We start from the raw sequence: 14,989 nt of genomic DNA on the forward strand, positions 1-14,989 counted from the left end.
TCCGGGGGGAACTCATTTTTCTCTGTTAACAGTACATCCGGCTTGTCAACCTGCTCTGCAGAGGAAGTCCTGCTCTCCGAGTCCACAGGCCATCCAGGAAACAGGTTCCAACTCAGGTTCTAGATTCCGGGAATGAAGGACGATGGACATTCTCATCACCAAGAACCACCCTCTCCAAAGCCTACCTCTCAACATAATCACCTGCAAGGGAAGGCGCTCTTCTTGATAAATCCTTAAAATTGGTTGCATCTGGGGAGTTATCCGGCAAGGCTGATTTTCCCGGAAAAGCCGTTTAAGGCAGCCCACTGTTCTTTCTCGGTTTTGGAAATCATTCAGGCCAACACCTGAGTTTTACAGTTGAACGAACTGGGGCCCCGCAAGAAGGTTAGGACACTCGCTCTCAGTCCCGTAGCGGGGTCAGAGAGTTGGGCAAGCTCTGTCCTTCTGGAATAATCCCCAGCAGGTATGTGAACAGTTGCTGCAATTGAATTTCATCACCTAATTAAGAAAAGCTGTTCATGTGTGTCAGCAATGCAGAAACAAAGGACGGAGGAGGCTGGTCCCGAGAATGATGACCTCAAACAACTTTTCTAGTCTTAAGGAAAGGCACCTTCAACTTAGTCCTTGGATCTCCAAGGTAGGAGGCTACCCGGAGAGGGTCCATCCTCCTTAGAAGCATTCCATTCTGTTCATGGCCCCCTGGCTCCCTCTGATGTCCCACCTCCAGAAATCTGGGTGGGGGGGGCACTCCATGCTTGGTCAGATAACCTGTTAAGAGTCTGAGCCTCACTGTCATCCTGAGTGATTCCAGACCACCAGACCCCCAGAGGAGCTGACTTCGTCTCCACTGTCCCTAGCCCAAGCGCAGAACAGAAGGAACAGCAGACAGGAAAGGGGATGCCGGGCCCAGGCCAGCCATAGCCCTTGTGTGCATGGGTCCCCAGGCTGGGGTCGCAGGCCTGTCTCCTCTCCAAGTCACAACGAGTGGCTGGGCTAGGAATCTGTAATGACCATCCAGCTCTGGGATCCTCAGTCTGCAAGGACACGACCCCCTCCTGTCTCCACCACCAGAGAGAAGGCTCTCAAGAAGAGGAGAAATTTGAACAAAAGAAGACAGCAGGGCCAAATTATGAACCACAACGGAACAAAGAAGCGACGTGGCTCCTAGCTTCTGGCTGAGCCCCAAGTTCACCCGCCAAACGTCAGCAGCTTCAGCCGAAGAGTGCGTGGGGTCCCTCCCAAGTCCCCAACCACAGCGGGTCCACAGGAGAAGCACCGTCCTCTAGTGCAGACGGGACGCGGGAATTACACACTATCAAACCAGGGGCACCGAACACGCTGATCAAACACGCATCTGAAAGTGGCCTTCCGGCTGTCAGGACCCCATCCAGGCACAGCCTGTGGGTGCCCACGGTGCGCCTTCGTGGCCTCAGCTCAGCCCTCAGCGTTTGAGTCCGCCCTTGGGTAGCTCTCCAGGCCCACTGCATTGGTGTCAGGGCCCCTTTAAACACGTAAACTTCCAAACTCCAATTCTGCTGGATCTGGAAAATTCCCACCCCATCCAAATTAGGTTATGTGCGTCCCGTTTTCTCACGAGGTCTGCAATCCGTGCCCGACCTTTGAGAAGTGGTGGAGGGGGAAGCCCACGCCCCAGTAGGTGGGAGGCGGGGAGGTGGGTCGGATTCTCCAGGCGGCACACGGCACCAACACCCCCGTCATCACACAAAGCAGCGTTCAGCTCGCTCACTCTCCTCCACCTCCGAAACCCTCAAGGGCTCCCACGGCCACTGGATCGAGACCAAAGTCAGCCCCGAGTTTGAAAGATGGTGATTTGTCTCCAAATTTCCTTTGCATTCTTTACAAATCATACAAAAACAAAAACCATAAAGTCAACCAGAAAAGTAGGAAACACCAGGTGCCCGGTGCCAGGGAAAAAAAATATCCCTGCACACCGTGGTTCCCACCCCGCTGCTGGGCCAGGCAGATCCCTCCCGCCAGGTGCATTTCCGGACACCCGGACCCGCCCCGCCTTCCGGCTTTGACTCAACAGCCCTCCTTCACACGGCAGCCCGACCCTCCTCTCCCTCCCGGGGACTCCAGCTCCACAGGAATCCGCACCAACTTACTTTGGGCCCTGCCCTTTTCTTCAGCACACAGCTCCTCCGCTGGCCGCTCTCTCCTAAGGGCACCCCCCACCCCGCCCCATTCACTAGAATGTGTCCTTACAGATCCCCAGGCCCCGCTCCCAGCAAAGAGCTTCCTTGCCAGAACTGTTCATTGCAAGATGTCCAAGTCAGATGTCTTTCTGGTGCCGGGGCCAAGGCCCCCTCCCCCAGGGCACCCACTCGGGATATTCTTGGGGAGCCTTATCCAACCCTTGTCCGTTACCCGGACTTCCGCCCGGCGCAAGACAAGCACCGGGTATTTGTTGAACGGGCATTATTATTATTATTATCATTCGCTGCAAAGAAAGGCAGAGAGAGAACTTTGGAAGTGACCATCCTAGACCTGACTATGGAGATCACGAGGGTACAACAGGGAGCCCCTTGGTCCCCGGGACAGGAGCCTGGCCCGAGCGCCCAGGATGGTGCCGGGGTGCTGGGGGGGGGGGGAGTGCGGCGCCGGAGGGCGGAGCGCCCAGACCCCCGGGAGGGGAGGGCGCGGCGGGAGGGCAGCGGCCGCGGTCACCCGGGTGCGGGGATGGGCAGAGCGGAGGACGCGCGGCTCCCGGCCGCCCCGGGCCGCGCCGCCCTCCCCGCCGCCTCCCGCGCGCGGCCGGTTCGCGCTCGTCCCACCCGGCGGCCCGCAGCCTTCCCACCCCCCACCCCGCCCCAACCCGCCCGACCCGCCTGCCGGAGCGCCGGGGTCGCCGCGCTGCAGACCCGCGCCAGGCGCCGGGGCCACCGAGGGACAGGGCAGGGCCAGGGTGGCGCCCTCGGCCGGGAGCCTGCGCGTCCCCGCCCCGACCCCAGCGCCCCGGGACCCCGGCCGGGTCCGCCCCGCCCCGCCGCATCCCTCCGTCCCCCCCACCTCACCCCCGGCCGCGCCCCGCTCCCGCGACGCCGACACAAAGCGACGCGCGTCACCCACCTGGTCCCGCGCGGCCGGGGCTCCGGGGGCTGCGCCCAGGCCGGGTGTCCGGCGCCGCGTGCGGGGTGCGCTGTCCGGTGCCCGCGCCCGCCGGAGCCGCCCTTTATCCCCTGCCCGCCCTCCAGCGGGGCGCACCGGCGGCGGGGGGCAGAGCGGGCGGCGGCGAGCGGCACAAAGACGCGGGCGCCCGGGCTCGGCCCGCGCCCCCGCCCGCCGCGCAGCGCCCCCTGCCGCCCGCCGCGCGCCCGGCCTCCGCCCTCCGCCCTCCGCCCTCCGCCCGCCCGCCCGGGGCGGCGCCTCCGCCCGCCGCGCGCCCGGGACCGCGGGGTCCCGCCTCGTCTGCGGCCGCCGGGACCCGGGAGGGGGCGGGGGAGGGGGGCGGCGTCAGCCGGCTGGGAAGCCAGCGGTGACCCCCTCCGACCCTCAGCCGGGTGACCGGAGAGCGCCGCCCCGGGCCAGACCCGAGCCCGCAGGACCGCGGCCGCATCCCTGCCGGCCGAGGACCTGGCGGTCACGGCCGCGGGCCTTTCTCCGCCGGCGTCACGGAGATGCCTCTCCATCCCCGCTACCTGGTTGCTCGGACGGATGGAGGAGAGCCGACCCGGACGGTCGGAGACGCGAGACCCCCGGCAGAAGCAATCCCCTTCCTAGTCTCAGGGCTTCTGGCTTGTTGCTGTCGAAGACCGTTGACGGCAGAATTCCTACAAGATTTATTTTTGCCCCTCCCTTTGGTAGCTAGAAGTTCGCCAAGTGTTACATTATATGCCTGTCGGGCATGCAGAGCCGAACAAAACTCGTTGGTGTGTGTGTGAAACGATGCCTCCTTCAATGCAGAGACTGGGTTCTCCAGAATTGTGGGTCAACCCCCCGCAGTATCTTCCTTCCTTAACACCATCCCCGCCACTGTGGGCTCAGAATTCTAATGCCTTCACCTACCGGCCCCCTGTGCTTCCTAACTTCTCTGTGCTTCCATTGTTTTCCCTGGAAATGCAGGTGCGTGTGTCTCAGGGATCCTCCGAGGGGTTAAGTCAGTCAGCTACGCACAGAGCAGTATGCACGTAGCTGATAATGCCCGACTCTAAGGACAGCAGTGCCCTTGGCTGTTATTTCTCCCCTTTACCCCAAACAGGCACACTACAAGATTCTCAACTTCCTCGACTTTGTGTATAATTGATCTTCCTCTATGGCATACACGGCTGTTTTTCAAAAACATAAATCTGTCTCATCCACATTGGGAAGTTGCTCCGGTAAATATTTCCCCTCCTCAAAGGTACCCGTATGAACGTATGAACGGGTACCTGACTCCCAAGGTCTCTCAAATTCCTCATGGAAATGTCGTTGATCAGGAAGGAGGCATAGTGAGATGAACCCTAACACTTTTACTCCAGATGCTCGGTAGGAGGTGAGAACGGCCCAGCACGGGGGCCGGAGCCTCACAGAGCACATAATCACCTTTCCCGGACTCTGTGTGACAGGACCTATGGAAGAATGTCAGGGGGAAGGGCGGTTGTGGATCCATGAAGAATGGAAATGAGCCTGCCCGCTCCGTGACGCCTGGGTCCCTGCTGAGATGCAGACGTGAAATCGAATCAGAGGAGTTGAGAAGGAGCATCTGGGGCTGGAAGGGGGTGTGCTCTTAGCCGGGGGTACACCTGAGCTAGTAAGTGTTTACGCAGTGACTTGTATATGACTTCATTCCCGCTCTGACTTTGGTAATGAGATCGTCTGAGAAAGAGGACATCCTCATCGATAATATAACTTGCATCCAATGCGTCTAGAATAGAGTTGTTTTCTCTAGAGGCTTCCCGATCAATCGCCTCTTCTCCCACCCCCCAGATCTCTGAACTTGTGTAATACTGAGCTTGTTTCTGTGCGGACCATGGCATCGGTCACACTCACGTTTCGGATATTTACCGTCTGGTTGTTAGATCTTAAGATTCTGTAGAACAGTGATGAGGCCGTTTTTCTCTGTACTCCCCCATAGGGCCTTGGGCATACTAAGCCCCCAGTAAAGAGTGAAATCGTCCACTGTGAGTTCTAACCTGGGAGCACCCATCCTGGCTCTCTCCAGCAACGAGCTGCCTGGGTCTCTCAAGGTCATTTCCACTCATTGCTGTTTGGCTTCTAGTCCGATCCCTTCACAGGTGGTGACGTTGGGCCATCTCCCCCAGAGGTTTTGTCAGAGGTTTATCACGCCAGGCCCATTTTAAAAGATACCCATTGTTCCTAAGTGTTTGTGACGCATCATTCCTCACGGAACAAGTGCCTTTTTGGTTACCTACTGGAGGCAAGATTCTGGGCTCGCTGGTAAACAGGCTGCTGCCTAAATGGTCCAGAGGCTGGAGAAACGCAATTCCATTCTCAAGTTTCTCCTCCAGACACAAAATTGAGGGAAGCTCCAGATTCACGCTCGTGGATTAAAAGAAAAACATTTCAGACGCCGCAGTTTGTATGACTTTGCAATCACACATTCTTTAAGTACAGAAAGTTCACATTTCTTTAATTTTTAAAATCCGTTTGGATGCCATGCCTCGTTTCAAAGAGCGTAGCCAGCAACTAAATGTCACTTATTGTTGGCCACAGTTTCTCTTCCACGGGGTCAGCTCCCCAGGTGGCCCAGGTGGCCTGCGAGGGACAAGGCAATGCCAGATCCCTTCCTGCCACTCTCAGGGCATCCTGGGAAATCTCCCCTGGTGACCACTCCTGCGTCCCACCTCTCGGAGGCCTCTCCCTTTTCCCCCAACCTACACATCCCAAAGAATCTCATCCGTGCCCAGAACGTCTACATAAGACAGGATGCAGGGAAATTGTCCTCAGCTCTGCCTTCAGCTTTGCAAACACCCCGGAGCTGAAAATACTACAAGACTCAGCTCTTTTCCTAGACTACCTGGAGAGAAGGTACAAAAAAAGCAAAGTTACATTGCGATCACTTGAAATACGTGGTCGAAACAAAAAAGAAGCATAGCTTAAGGAAGAAAATCAAAACTTCAAGTAAGAAAATACAAGTGGAGAGAAAAATTCATCCCTGTGGTCCCTTGACGGCACTGCTGTGGATGGAATTGCGTCCCCTCCAAATTCTTATGGTGAGGTTCTAACCACGGCTAACTCATGATGTGACCTTATATGGAAATAGGGTCGTTGGGGATGTCAGTAGTTCGGATGAAATCATACTAGAGTAGAGTGGGCCCCGATCCAACGTGGCTGGTGTTTTTCCGAAAAGAGTAAGTTTGAGGACAGACGTGCACGTCAGGGAGACGCTACTGTGAACGTGAACATGAAGGCAGAGGTTGGCGATGCTTCCGCGAACTGGGTCTCGCCAAAGATCGCAGGCCAGGCGCCAGAGGCCCAGAGGAGGCTGGGAACAGATTCTCCCCGAAAGCCAACCCCTTCATCTCAGACTTCCGGCCTCCAGAGCTGTGCCCTGATACATTTCTGTTGTCTGAGCTATTCAGTCCCTGGTGTTTTGTTCCAGGAGCCCGAGCGACCCTGTACAAGCCCCCAGAAGGTGTCCAATGTGTGACTACAATTCAGGCAATAAGCGTCACAACAAAAATCAAAACGCCATATACAAAGGCGGTAAAAATTAATGGGTGTGTGAGGATGAATTAAAAGGACACCGCACGGAAGTAGGAGTCAGGAGGTTGGGCAGAGGGATCTCTCGGGCCCTTTCACTCCTGGTCATTGCCAGTCCGCCTGGACAAGAGGGGCCTGGCAGATGGATGTTCCTTTACCGCACCCACCTGCCGGAGGAAGGAAGGTCTTCTCCTCCAGGGCAACAGCCCAGCCAATGAGAAACCGTCACATCTCAGCCCTCGAGGAGCCACTACACTTCCAGCTCCTCGTTTACTCCAGTGGACTCTTTACGTACAACAGCCTTCCCAACGTCCTGGTGTCCTTGCTCCTTTCCTTTGTTTGTGGACTTGCCTATGGTTTTTGCCATAGCTTGCTTGTCCCAGATGGCAATTCTCTGTTATTCCTGAATAAACTGGTTGTTGCTGGTACAACAACTGGCAGGTTTATTTTTTTTTAATTTTTTTTTAACGTTTATTTATTTTTGAGACAGAGAGAGACAGAGCATGAACAGGGGAGGGTCAGAGAGAGGGAGACACAGAATCCGAAACAGGTTCCAGGCTCTGAGCTGTCAGCACAGAGCCCGACGCGGGGCTCGAACTCACGGACCGCGAGATCGTGACCGGAGCCGAAGTCGGCCGCTGGCAGGTTTATTTTTAAGAGTAACAATCGTAAATAAGAAGGTTGCTGTGTCAATAACGAAGTAAAACTGTTGTGCTTGGCATCTTTTGCAGCACACAGAGATGTTTTCTGCCCTGTTCCCCACCGCACTCAGCTCAGGAAGGACAGGTTCTGGGCACGTAATAAGTATTTGTTGAATGAAGTAAATGAATCTTGTCTTCTACGGTCTCACGAACTACGACTTCTGTGTGGCTCGGACGTAAATGCCGTAGATGTACACAGACGTTGAGACCAGGGAGCAGGTTGAGTCTAATCTTTTCATTGCACATCCAGAAACACCAAGGTTTAAAGTGGCCTTTGACGGCTCCAAGATCACCGCCAGCTAGTGGCATAAATGGTGCTATTATTCAAGGTTCTTGGCAGATTCGGAGTTCTTGTGACATTTTATTACACTGCTTTTCTATAGTGATCAATAGAATATGGCCCTTGTGGCTCAACAAAATTTAAAAGGCCTTTTTCAGCTCGGAAGGAATGATTAAGTTATATTCAACATTCGATGGACTTAATTGCGGGCAGACATTTAATGCTCACTAAATATCCCTGTGTTTCTCCACATTTCCCAGCCTCCTTGCAGTTAGGTGGGGACACTTGACTCATTGTGTTCAATAGACTGTAGGCAGGAGTTTCACTTTGGGGCTGAGACAGAGAAGAATTTCAAGACCTCCACCTTGCCCACCCCTACCATAGTGATGATAGACCCACCTCTTGAGATGTTTGGATCACAACGTGAAATCCGCCTGGATCTCAGAGTCGCCTCTTCGTAAGACAATTCCCGGGAGAACATAAAGTCCCATGTGTCGAGCTATTGAAATTTTAGGGTGCATTTGTGACTGCAGCTTGGTCTCGTGTAAACCAACTGACGCGTTCAGTATAGACTGGTTTTGAGTAGCAGCGATTCGTCGTTCGGCGTCTTAAAGAGAGCCAAAGTGTGCCACCAAGGAAGGAGAACAGATTGTCAAGTGTCAGACACGAGAGCGCATTTGAGGCAGGTAGCAAGGAGCCAGGAAACTCTGGGAACCTGGAAGGAATTTAGGGATCGGGTTGGCAGTAAGGAAACCGGCAGTGTGTCAGGACAAGAGGTGGGGTGCCCAGAGCACATGCATCCTGGACGTGGCCACGTGGTATCATGTCTTAGAGGTACAGAGGATGGCGAGGCGGGTGTGGGACATAGCACCGCATCCACTGGCCGGGGTTTGGGTGAGATTTCACGGGTGTAGCGAATGCCACAGTGACTTGTGCAGAAGCACAACACTCACTCCCCCAGCCGCTGGGGGTGCGTGGGGGGGGGGTGGTGACGGCACGCCTCCCAGGAACTGTCCTCTCCCAAAGGAAGCTGCTGCACCCACATTTATACCCGCTTTCTGGAGGCAGCTTCCTCCAACGACTGGTCCGTGCCAGGTTAAAGACCTGCCCTGCCGCCCTCACCCTGAGCCAGTCCCCTAGGGTCCCAGCCCCCAGATCCACCCGCTGAGTCTCCACGGTGGATGCACCCCAGACCTGCCGTTCACCACCCTCTACAGGGGGCGGTCCTGACGGCACCTCCAGCTGGTAAACAGCCATCCCGGAACCGCTTCACGGGGATCCGACCCGTGTAAGTGATGGCCCCTGAAGAGTTCCAGCCACCGCAACGGCGAAAATCGGGTAACACCTTCCCCAGGACGGACCGTCCGGTTTGACAGGACAGAGGGTTTGTCCGTTAGAAATGAGGGTGGCAGCTGGGCGCGGGCCTGGGATCCACCTGTGGATGGAAAGGTCTGGGGCCAGGACTGTGGAGAGTCAGAATAGAATTTGGGGCTATGCAGACCCTTTCTGGGCCTAAAAAAGATGTAGAGAGCTCTTTAGAGGCTGTTTTGTTTGGTTTCTAAGAAGGGTTTTGTTTGTATTTAAGTTTTATCCCGCTGTGATTTTAAAAGTACTTAGTGGCACCTGGGTGGCTCAGTCGGTTGAGCGCCTGACTTTGGCTCGGGTCATGATCTCGCGGTCCGTGAGTTCGAGCCCCGTGCTGGGCTCTGTGTTGACACCTCAGAGCCTGGAGCCTGCTTCGGATTCTGTGTCTCCCTCTCTCTGCCCCTCCCCTACTCGCACTCTTTTTCTCCCTCTCAAATAAATAAACATTAAAAATTTTTTTTAAATAAATAAAAGTGGTAGTCTTAAGATTGTTCAACCTCCTTAAAATGCAGACAATCCATAAACACCTCTCTTTCTCTCTGTCTACACACACACATACCACCACCACCAATAACAACACAACAACACACACATGAATTCCCTACCCCTTGGCGGCCTGGCAAACCTCTCCTACTATTTCAGACCTCGTCCCAGTGATGCCCTTGGTAACTTCCATGACTCCTTCGGATGCGTTAATCTGACTGTCCTGTTCCACCTGCACTTTTGCTACGTTTTCGTTTTACGTGTGTCTGGAGCCAGACGTGGCCGCCTGAGAAGTTACAACGCAGGGTGTGGCATGTCTCTTTCCCCGTTTTGTGTGTGTCCAAAGATCTAGCCACCCCCTTTCCCCTTGGCTCCCTCGCCCCTCTCCTATCCGGGCACTAACGTCGTCGTGGGATCCCCGGGGCTGTGTTTCTGAGAACTTTTTTTTTTAATTTTTTTTTTTTTCCAACGCTTTTTATTTATTTTTGGGACAGAGAGAGACAGAGCATGAACGGGGGAGGGGCAGAGAGAGAGGGAGACACAGAATCGGAAACAGGTGAGAACTTTTATTCCAGGACCACAGGGTGAGGACATATCCCATTTGCCCGAAAGAAGACACACCCTCACATCTAACTATCGGAGAAGGCCCCACGGATTAAAACAAATAAGCAAACAGCAAAACAGAAGCTGAGGGCAGATGTGGACTCTGGGTCCCTGGCGGTTGGGAAGGAGGAGGGAACAGGTCTCTCCCTCATCTTGGCTCTGACGTTGGTCTGCGCTCTGAGGAACTCGGGTGCTGGAGAACAGAGGGGTCTCTGCCGTGCGAGGACAGGCCAGGGGGAATCGCATACCCATGTTAAAAACAAACAAGGTTTGACTGAGTAAGTCTGAAGACCATATTGGCTTTATTAAGTGATTCCTGAATCAGGAAGCATCCCTTTAAGCCAGCGGGGAGATGTCCCAGCAGCCGCACAGGGGCAAGTGTTCATGGGAAGGACAGCGGGTCAAGGAGCTACCGGGGGAAGAAAAGGAAGGCTTGTTTCAGGCCAGGTCGGGTTCTTTTCAGGGGGAAAGAATAGCAGGGTTTTGATCCCGCGGATGGCCTCCCCGGGGCTGATCGGGACATTTCGGAAGGATTTTTAAAAGGCCACGTTCCTGGGAGAGGCTGAAACTTGGAATCTTAGTTTCACCCTCAGGAGTCACGTGACTCCACTCGGGGCTTGTTTCGTTTTTTAACACCTGGAACCAAATCAGCCAGCACCTTGATCTTGGATTTCCAGCCTCCACAACTGGGAGAAACACGTCTCTTTTTAAAGATCCATCCCCCCCACCCGGTCGGTGGTATTTTATTATGGAGCAGTAAGTTATCCCTCCTGAAAAGACACGGTTCCAACTTCACATATTTTCCTGTTCTCTGACTCCTCCGTAACAACTTGCTTGCGGGAAAGAGCTCGCAGAAAGTTGATTACAACCCAAACCTCAAGAAGTGACAGAGGTCAGACTCTTCAGTCGAGGAGCTAAGGGGGTTTCAGAGTGTGATGCTGTGATTTATACATAATAAGAAATAAGGGCGCCTGGGGGGCTCAGTCGGTTGAGCCTCCAACTTTTGGTTTCGGCTCAGGTCATGATCTCACGGTTCGTGGGATCGAGTCCCGAGTTAGACTCCATGCTGGCTGTGCAGATCCTGCTTGGGGTTCTCTCTCTCCTTCCATCTCTGCCCCTCCCTCGGTCTGTCTCTCTCTCTCCCTCTCTCTCTCAAAATAAATAAGCATTAAAAAATATTTTTTTAAAAAAGAAATATATCTCTGGCCTTTGTCCCGCTTCCTGGTACAGAACTCCTAAAACCCTCGGAATTTCCTAAGGGATCCTATCCTAATGAGAGGGATAAAAGTGTATTTTGTTATGTTAATACGGTGACTTCAGAAAATCTGGAAGGCTAGGAGCTGGTTGCCAGGGGAGACAACCCTGTGATTGGAAGGTGGGATCTTTTCTTCCCACCCCCAGGCCTCTGGGAGGGGAGAGGGGCTGGTGATTGAGTTCACTCACCAATGGCTGATGATTCCATCGATCACGCATCTGTAATGATACGCCATAAAAATCCGGAAGGACAGGGTTCAGAAAGCTTCCAGGTTGGGGAACATGCAGAGATCTGGGGAGACCAGTGAACTTGAAAACTGCATGGGGGCTCCTCACCCTTTCCCATGGCTGGCCCTACGCACCTCTTCCATCTGGCTGTTCCCGAGTGGTAGCCTTTTATAATAAACCAGTGATCTACAACGTAAAATGTCTCTCTGGGTTCAATGAGCCGCTCTAGCAAATTAATTGAACCTGAGGAGGGATTGTGGGAACCTCCAATATATAGCTGTTGATTCTCTGGACTTGGGACTGGCATCTGAAGAGGGGTGTGGGGGTCGGTCCTGTGGGAGGGACCACTTACCCTGTGGACCTACCGCTATCTCCAGGCAGAAATGTCAGAGCTGAGCTGAATTGTGGGGCACCCACAATTGGAGAGTGGCTCAGTGGTGGGGAAAAACCTCGCAGATCAACTTGGGAGCAGAATCAGGCAGGGATAAGTTGAGACGGCCCTGAATGAAAAAACACTTCACCTTTGGGGGGTCTCCCAGATCCTCCAGGAAAGAGCTTGCACGGAGAAGCTGATTTATAATTATAAGTATGTTTATATAATTATAATTATATTATATTTTATATATATTTATAAAATATATATTATATATTTTATGTATATTTTATATATTTATAATTATATTATATATTATATATATTTATAAACTATATATATTATATATTATATATATTTATAAACTATATATATTACATATTTATATATATAATATATTTATATATATTATATATATTTATATATATTATGTAGTAATTATAATTATTATTATGTATTTTTTCTAGATAAAGTGACTTCCCAGAACATGCGATACATTCACGTTCATAAACAAATCTGTAAGCAACTCAAAACCCAAACCCAGGGATTTTTTTTTTTTTTCAAATCAACTGTGGTTTTTGGAACGACATTGAACGTCCTTCCATCTATTAGTGTGAATTGTGAGGAACTGGCCTTTCTCATTAAGGTATAAGAATGCTCATTGACTTTAAAAACCTTCAGAAGGTTTTGTGTGGGAAACAAAATTGAGAATGAACTTAACTCTCTTAAAAAAATATGCCTGACCGGAAAGACCTGAAGCAAATTAGCAGTTACCTCTGAGTGATAGAGTTATGGATAATTTTTTTTATTTCCTTCATTTGGCTTTACTCTGTTTTTCAAATATACTCCAAGCGTGTATCGTTTTAGAATCATGAAGGGGCATCTGGGTGGCTCATCCCGTTAAGCGCCTGACTTCGACGCAGGTCGGGATCTTGCGATTCGTGAGTTCGAGCCCTGCGTCGGGTTCTGTGCTGCCGGCTCAGAGCCTGGAGCCTGTTTTGGATTCCGTGTCTCCCTCTCTGTCCCTCCCCTGCTCACACTCTGTCTCTCAAAAATAAACATTAAAAAAAAAAAAAAAAGAAGAGGAATCGTGAAAAAAAAATGTTAAAGCCTGAATTTTGGAGCCCATCTCAAGAGCACCTGAGTTGGGCTTGCTGGGGGGGTGGGGGGGGTGTTGGAGGTGGTTCTGCACAATTTGCCCTTTCGTTCACCATGGCTGCATAGGGCACCTAGCACCAGGGGCCTGACACGGAGTCGTGCACCCCAGATGTGGCCTGGACACACGACCGATGACCCGAGCTGCTCCTTGAGACTCATTGGCTGGAAGGAGGTGCTGGATCTGCCCCCTGACCTCTGGGGCTGGAGCCCAGGGTTAGCGAGCGTCCAGGAGGGTGAAAGTCGTGAGGCCACATCCCCTTGGAAGAAGCGAGTGCTGTAACCAGAGGTCCGGGGCACAGGCATGTCTGAGAGAATGCTGCATGGCCGAGGAGGACCAGAGCAAGAATGGAGGGCACGAGGGGGACACCGGGGCCAGGAATGCAGAGCACTTGGCTGTGAGAGCCTGGAATTGGGAGCTGAATGAGACAGGGACACGTTGAGATGCCCTGAGGGAAAAGATGAATCACTTATGGGAGGGCCGGCTGGGAGGTAACAGCTCTTCCTGTGGGGCAGGAGCAGGGCCAGGGGGTGCCTGTAAGGAAGGGGTCAGGAACCGACTGGACGGCCGGGAACCAGGGTGCCAGGGGTGCACCTCCTTGGACCCCAGGGCCAGGCACCGGCCTGCCCCTGGGACTGCCGGACGGCTCACACTTCGAGCGCCGAGCTAGGCCCACTGGTGCGGAGGCTGGTGCTATCCCTGACGTGACCGGGTTTTGGACACCTGGCCCCCAAGACGCAGGTTTTCATTTTAGAATACAAAGGCCATTTTCTCCGGTGACTCGTCTCCGCTCCCTGTGGTTGGTGATCGGGTTGTCTGCAATGTGCTTATTAATTATTGATAAACTTGTTGATTTTTAAACTGTACTTGCCTTTAGCAATGGCAGTTTGTAAAAGCACACGATTACTTTAAATACACACCCAGGAGAGGCTTCGTTATATTGGCCCACTGAGAGAGGAGGCAGTGTACAAACAATATTTTAATATATTACAACGTCTTACAATACATCAGATCAATACTCCAGAGCAGCACATATGAAGAAAAAATATATTTTTTCCCCTAATAAAGGAGACCTTCTATACACACTCAAGACAAAGCTTTAAAATCTTAGGGCATGATTGGTCTTCCTCTAATCACAGCTGATTAAACAGTCTTTCAACCAGAGGGTAGTCTATGGGAGGAATTATTGCCCGATAGAGTCTCACTGAGACTTCGCTTGTGTTAGTATCACGTTGTGTCTCTCCCAACACAGGGACTGGACTCCAGACTCCAGCAGCGAAGGAACAGGAGTCTGCCTTTCAGATGATTCAGCTCGTGATCTCACTCCCCTTTAACCTTAAAAGAAAATAGGCAACTTTCGCACCATCTATCACTGAATGGCAGAGTCGATTCATACTTTTGAAACCAACATGCTATTACTATTGTCTGACCTTTCTAGGTTTCCTAAGACAAAATTCTACTCATATCACCACCATGTAAACATTAGCAACACTCAAAAGCACCACGAAACCTTTGTTCTTCACATTGAAATGGAGATGCCTCAGTTAAATTTACCATTTGTTTTTTTCCCCCTTTTTGTTCATTATTTTTTTCCAATTCCAGTTAACGTACAGCATCGTGTTATTTCAGGTGTACAATATAGTAATCGAGCGATTCTATACATTACTCAGTGCTCATCACGAGACGTGGACTCTTTTTTTTTTTTCAATAAAAAAGACTGTGTTTCACAAAACTGACACTCATATTTAAAACTGAAAATATAAAGCAAAAGGTTCTGTAGTTCAAATTTGAATTTTACTCAGTGTTAAATGTCCCAATTTCTCCCCCTTAAAAATGAACATTTAGATATTTTAAACATTGCCGATCCTAACGGTGCATAAGGA

General features: G+C 52.1%; 1 protein-coding gene across 1 annotated transcript in view; it reads right to left on the reverse strand.

Moving 5' to 3' along the window:
• Positions 1 to 3,254, reverse strand: part of RNF144A (ring finger protein 144A) — a 126,195-nt gene extending 122,941 nt beyond the window's left edge. Inside the window, exon 1 of the mRNA XM_030311702.1 lies at positions 3,091 to 3,254. The gene's annotated coding sequence lies outside the window, so the exon portion shown is untranslated. The remainder of the gene's footprint in view (positions 1 to 3,090) is intronic.
• Positions 3,255 to 14,989: the final 11,735 nt, after the last annotated feature.

The sequence above is a fragment of the Lynx canadensis genome, chromosome A3 (genome assembly GCF_007474595.2).
Source record: "Lynx canadensis isolate LIC74 chromosome A3, mLynCan4.pri.v2, whole genome shotgun sequence".
NCBI classification, from domain to species: domain Eukaryota; kingdom Metazoa; phylum Chordata; class Mammalia; order Carnivora; family Felidae; genus Lynx; species Lynx canadensis.